Here is a 5,909-nt window from a genome sequence, read left to right on the forward strand (position 1 = left end):
TACAAATCATTGTAATGGTTAAGATTCTTTTTCAGGGAGGAGGGGGCAGAGGCAGGTTGGAAAGGATGGGGAGGGAGTCACAATTCTCTGAGGATGCGTTTTGGTAGAGTTTTGACTTTTGAAATCTTGCCATTGTTCTACATTTTCCAAGATGAAATGGAATCAACAGGCTTGGGGGAGAAAACTAAAATGGAATGCAAACAGAAACAAATGAATCTAACTGTGTTTCAAATGAATAATGTAAGCACATGGAAAATAACCAATCCAGATAACTTTTGAACAAAGTACTTGGTCTATATATCCCTGGACGAGCAATAAAAAAAGAACTGCATACAACTCTTCAACCCATTTAAGCAGGATTTTTTATATAGTAGTATGAGTGCATCAATTCTGAAACTATTTTATGTGTATTGGAGAAAATGAGTTTATATTGTTGCAAACCAGACTTCTGCTGGAGGAAGGGAGATAAAAACTTTAAAATGGATGCAAGCAGGAAATATCTTGTAGAGTTGGAATGGAATTAGAAGTATCAGTATGCACTCACAATTTCTACAAAATTAAGGAAAAATAATTGGAATGTGGACTAGAAAGTATTAAATATATCTGTATGTATGTATATATGTATACGTTTACATCAATGCATACACAGATTATATTTTATTCTACTAGAAAGTATTATTTGTATAGAGAAAATGAGAGATCTCTGTATAACTACTGATTAAGAAACGATCCCAGATTGGGATTGACGTATACACACTACTATATATAAAATAGGTAACTAATAAGGACCTACTGTATAGGACAGGGAACTCTACTCAATACTCTGTAATGGCCTATATGGGAAAAGGATCTAAAAAAGAGTGGATATATATACATGAATAACTGATTCAGTTTGCTGTACACCTGAAACTAACACAACATTGCAAATCAACTATACTCCAATAACAATTGCAAAAAAAAGAAATGATCCCTAAAAAGTTGTTTTCAAAGTAACCAGGAGTTTAACTAAGTGTGCCTTCTTTTAGTATTTTTTTAAACTTTTAAAATCTTTTATTTATTATTTTTCTTCTCTTCTCTTTAAAAAAATATTTATTTATTTATTTTGGCTGCACCGGGTCTTAGTTGCGGCATGTGGGACCTTCATTGCAGCACGTTTAGTTGCGGCATGCAGGCTTCTTAGTTGCGGCATGCATGTGGGATCTAGTTCCCCAACCAGGGCTTGAACCCGGGCCCCTTAGCATTGGGAGCACGCAGTCTTACCCACTGGAGCACCGGGGAAGTCCCTAAAATAGCCTTTTATTTTTGAAACCATACATGTTTTCATATGTTAGAAAGTAGTGTAGAGGTTATGTTTTTTTTTATGTTAGAAGTAGTGTAGTTTATTGGTTAATAGAATGAGTTTTGAAGTCAGAGAGTCTGTGTTTAAATCCCAGCTTTTTCAGTTATTAGCTATGTGATCTCAATTAAGTTATTTAATCTCTATGAACCTTGGATACCTGATCTATAAAATGAGAGTAATAGTTATGTTACTCACAGGGTTGTGTACATAGAGTGCCCAGCATACTGTAGTTGCTCAATATCTAACAGGTGTTACTGTTGTTGTGTGTAATTATTATTACTGAGTGACCCAAGTCATATAGTTATGGTATATTGCTTATTCCACAAGTAAGAAAAATAAATAGGGCTTTGTGCCTAATTCAGGTACCCAGAAGAAACAATCACATAACTTATCTATTCTCATGTTATGTATTCATATACATTCTGGGAAGTCTTAACTAAAGTCTCAAAATATTGATATTTTGAAATTGTCTAACACTTGCTATAACTCCATAGGAGAGGAAATCAACATACGAAATGTTTTGTATTTTGGGCTTTTAATCAGAATGGTTTAGTTACTAATGGAGCAATAAGTTGTCACTTCTGGGCTGAAGGTATCCTTCAGGAGAGAAAGGATAACCGCTCTGGGGCAGTAAAGATCCCAGAGTCAGCCATCTTGTGTTTGAGTCCTAGAACTGCCTTTTCTCATTGTAAGACCTTGGGCAAATCACTTAAATTCTTTATATATCAGTTTCCTCATCTGCAAGATCTGGATAATATGGTCTATTCATAGGATTATTATGAGGATCAAATGAGAAGGGGTGTGAACATGCTTTTGTACACAGTGAGGTGCTACACAAGTATATCAGATGGTGTTATACATTTTGTGGCACAAACCTCAAAGACAACAAGGGAGAATGGTTCTAGTGTACTTTGACTCGGTTTTATAAACTATGATTTTGTTACTTACTGAATGCCAATAGTATTCTCTGTAGCTATTCAAAGATAGATTTATGAGATATCAATGTAGCCCATGAACTGTAGAGTGCTTTGGCACTTTGTCCCTTTCACCTTTCCCCGAGCAGCCTGTTGAAAGTGAATTATCTTTTGGTAAGAAAATAATTACTGTGAGAAAAAAAGTCCCACAAACAAAATCTACTAAGATTTTTGTTGATCACTTGGAAAGCAATTTACCTACAAATAAAAACGAGGCTAGCCAAATCAGTATATGCTTTTTTGGGCTCCAGAATTATTGATAACTATCCATTAGCATATAATCCAGAAATGGAAATAAAGTCTATATTGTTGGCTTACATTTCAAATACTTCTTTGTTTTGTTTTTTGGCGTTTTTTTGAGGTAGGCGGGCCTCTCACCCTTGTGGCTTCTCCCGTTGCGGAGTACAGGCTCCGGACGCGCAGGCTCAGCGGCCATGGCTCAAGGGCGCAGCCGCTCCACGACATGTGGGATCTTCCCGGACGGACCGGGGCACGAACCTGCGTCCCCTGCATCGGCAGGCGTACTCTCAACCACTGCGCCACCAGGGAAGCCCCTTCTCTGTATTTCTTAAGACACTACCTCAAAGTGCCAAGAAAACTGGGTGTGAAATTTTAAAATGTACTTATCAACCTTTTTTTTTTATGTATGTGAGACTAATCTATGTCATAGATTCATTTAAATTGCCTGGTTACTTATGTATTTTGTGGATAAAGGCTAGCAGTCCCGTCTAAATGACAAGGTCTTGTTACAATTTATTCATTTATTTAGTAGATTTACCTAGTTCCTTTGCTGTCTAGTTCATCCTTATTCATTTAGGAATTAATGAAAAATAAAGTACGATACATTTTTCTATGTAACTTTCTGTTTTGGTTCATCCTGTTTCACATTTTAATTTAGATGACAAATAAAAAGCATATTTGAGCCACTTGCTAAGTCAAACTTCCCGGATTCAAGTTTTCTCATGGCAGCAGTTACAGTTTATGAATTCCTAAACTCTAGTCTATAAAAATAACAAGCTTTATTTTTCATTCTCAACTCTTCAGAAAACTCTACCAAACCTCAGTTGTTCTCAGATGACATTCCTGAATCTATGGTTGAAATTTTAAATGTACATCTTTTCCCCCAATGACACATATTTTAAGAAGCACTTAGGAACATTTGAAAAACTTCTTTAATGATTCATCAGACTTCCCTCAGCCTCTGTATCCCAGGAAGTCTGGGCTGTCATTTTGCTCAGTAATTAGATATAGGAGTTGGGGTAGTGGCTGGAGACTCTGAGTGATGTGGTTACAAAAGAGTCACTTGTAAACTAAACAGCTACAAAATAAACAACTAAGATTTCCCAGGTCGACCTGCATTTGACTTCAAGTCATTCTGTTTAGGTCCAAATGTAGTTTGACAAAGAAATTGGAAGCAGGTAGAAGGTGTATAGACCTTATACAATCCCACAGGTAAGAAAGAGCAAAAGCGCTTTCATATCGTCATAGACTCTTCAGGTCTGGAAGGATTAATGAGCATTAAAGGTCATCCACTCAAGTCACCCATGTGATGCTGGAATCTCCTTTACAGTACCTTGCCAAATCTTTATCTAGCTTCTGCTTGGATACTTGCAATGACAGTTAACTCACTATCTCAGAAGGCAGAGCATTCCATTTTTCTTACATTGATGCAAAACCTGTAGTTTCCAGCCGTTTGTTTTAGTTCTACTCCATGAGGCCATTCAGAAAAAGTCTAATGCCTCTTCCACATCACAGTCCTGCAAATATTTGAAGACAGCTCTCATACCCGCCATGCTATGTCTTCTCTAGGCTGAACATCCCTAGTTTCTTCAAATGTTCTTCCTAGGACAGTGGAGGAGCTTAATAAATATTTGTGGGATGAATTAACAAGTGGTTTCTTTCCTTTGAATATATTCTGTTTTGACTACATCACTTTAAAATTAATATTTATGGGATACTTACTATGTGTTACTTCATTTAATTTTCACAACGACCTTATTATTATCTCTATCTTACAGTTAAGGAAACTGAGACACAGAGAGGTTAAGTAACTTACCCAAGGTCACAGAATTAAAAGTAGACAAAACTGGAATGTGAAGTAGGGAAGTTGTGACAGTAAAGCCCACATCACACTATTCTGCATTCTTGAAAGTGTTGCTCAGAAATGAACACCAATACCTTAGGTGTGGCCCAAAGTAAGTATGACTCTGATCTCCTTTTTAGTTATTATATTTCCACGAATGTAGCCTAACATCCATTGAATGTTTGGAGGGGACAATTCATATTATCGGCACACATTAAGCTTACTCTTTCAAAGTGACAGCATTCTCAACCTGTACTCATGCAGTTGGCTTTTTGAGCTCAAATATATGACCTTATATTTTGCCCCTGTAAAGTTTCGTCTTTCTTGATTCATTCAGCCTCTGTAACTTGTCAATATCTCTTTGAGTTCTAATCTTGCTATCTAATATAGTTATCATTCCCCCAGGTTTGCATTTACTGAAATACAAGGGGCCGGTCATGCTCTCTATATTTTCTTGAGAAGACCGATGAACAGAGGAAGGCTGCAGAAAGAACCCTGTGGCAAACCACTAGAAACATCCTTCCTGTCCCCTCCCCAGAAATTAGGGGGTGGGACTGAAAGTTCCAACCGTCTAATCCTGGTTGGTTCCTCTGACAACCTGCACCCATCCTTAGGTGAGTTCCAAACTCACTCATTAACATACAAAACACACCTTTATGGCTCTCATCACTTAGGAAGTTCCAAGGGTTTGGAGCTCTGTGCCAGAGATGGGGAGGAAGACCGAATACATATTTTTTATTTTAAATCACAGTATCACAGTACATTTTACCACACTTAAAAAAGCAGTCCACTCATATTTCTCCACTTGTTAAAGAGCCTTTGTCAAATGCCTTGCTGAAGTCTAGAGATGCCGTATGTCTACACTTCATGATCAACCAATTTGGTAATCCAATTCAACCTGCCTAAATTACACTATCAAAGAAAGAAACGAAGTTAGTTTGATATCTGTAGCTGTATCTATCAATATATAGATATATCCTCCTCTCCTCTCCTGTATATAAATATAATCAGATTATATATAAACATATCATATCAGTTGGTCCCTTCTTTATCCAAATATTCAAAAACAGGGAATTCCCTGGCAGTCCAGTGGTTAGGACTTGGCGTTTTCACTGCCAAGTTTCAATCCCTGGTCGGGAAACTAAGATCCCACAAGCTGAACGGGAAAAAAAAAATTCAAAATCATTTTCCTTTAATAATCCTTGCTAGAATTAACCATTGTATTAATAACAAATTATTTTTAAGGAATCTACCTTCTGCTCTTTGGGGGGAAAGCTCTATAGTATATTAAGCATCAAACAGATAACATTTATTATTCAGACTCTTACCATGCATACTAGGTATATCTTCATTTTACATATGGAAAAAACTGAGGCTCTGAGAGTTATTTATCTGACTCAACCAAGGCCACACAGTAGTAAATGTCAGAGTCAGGATTCATCACACTGTTGTCTAGTTCTAATGTCCACATTTACTCCTCCAAGCTACTTTGCCTACTTCCACCCCTGCTGAA

This window comes from Lipotes vexillifer, unplaced genomic scaffold (genome assembly GCF_000442215.2).
Source record: "Lipotes vexillifer unplaced genomic scaffold, Lipotes_vexillifer_v1.1 scaffold481, whole genome shotgun sequence".
Classification (NCBI taxonomy): Eukaryota; Metazoa; Chordata; class Mammalia; order Artiodactyla; family Lipotidae; genus Lipotes; species Lipotes vexillifer.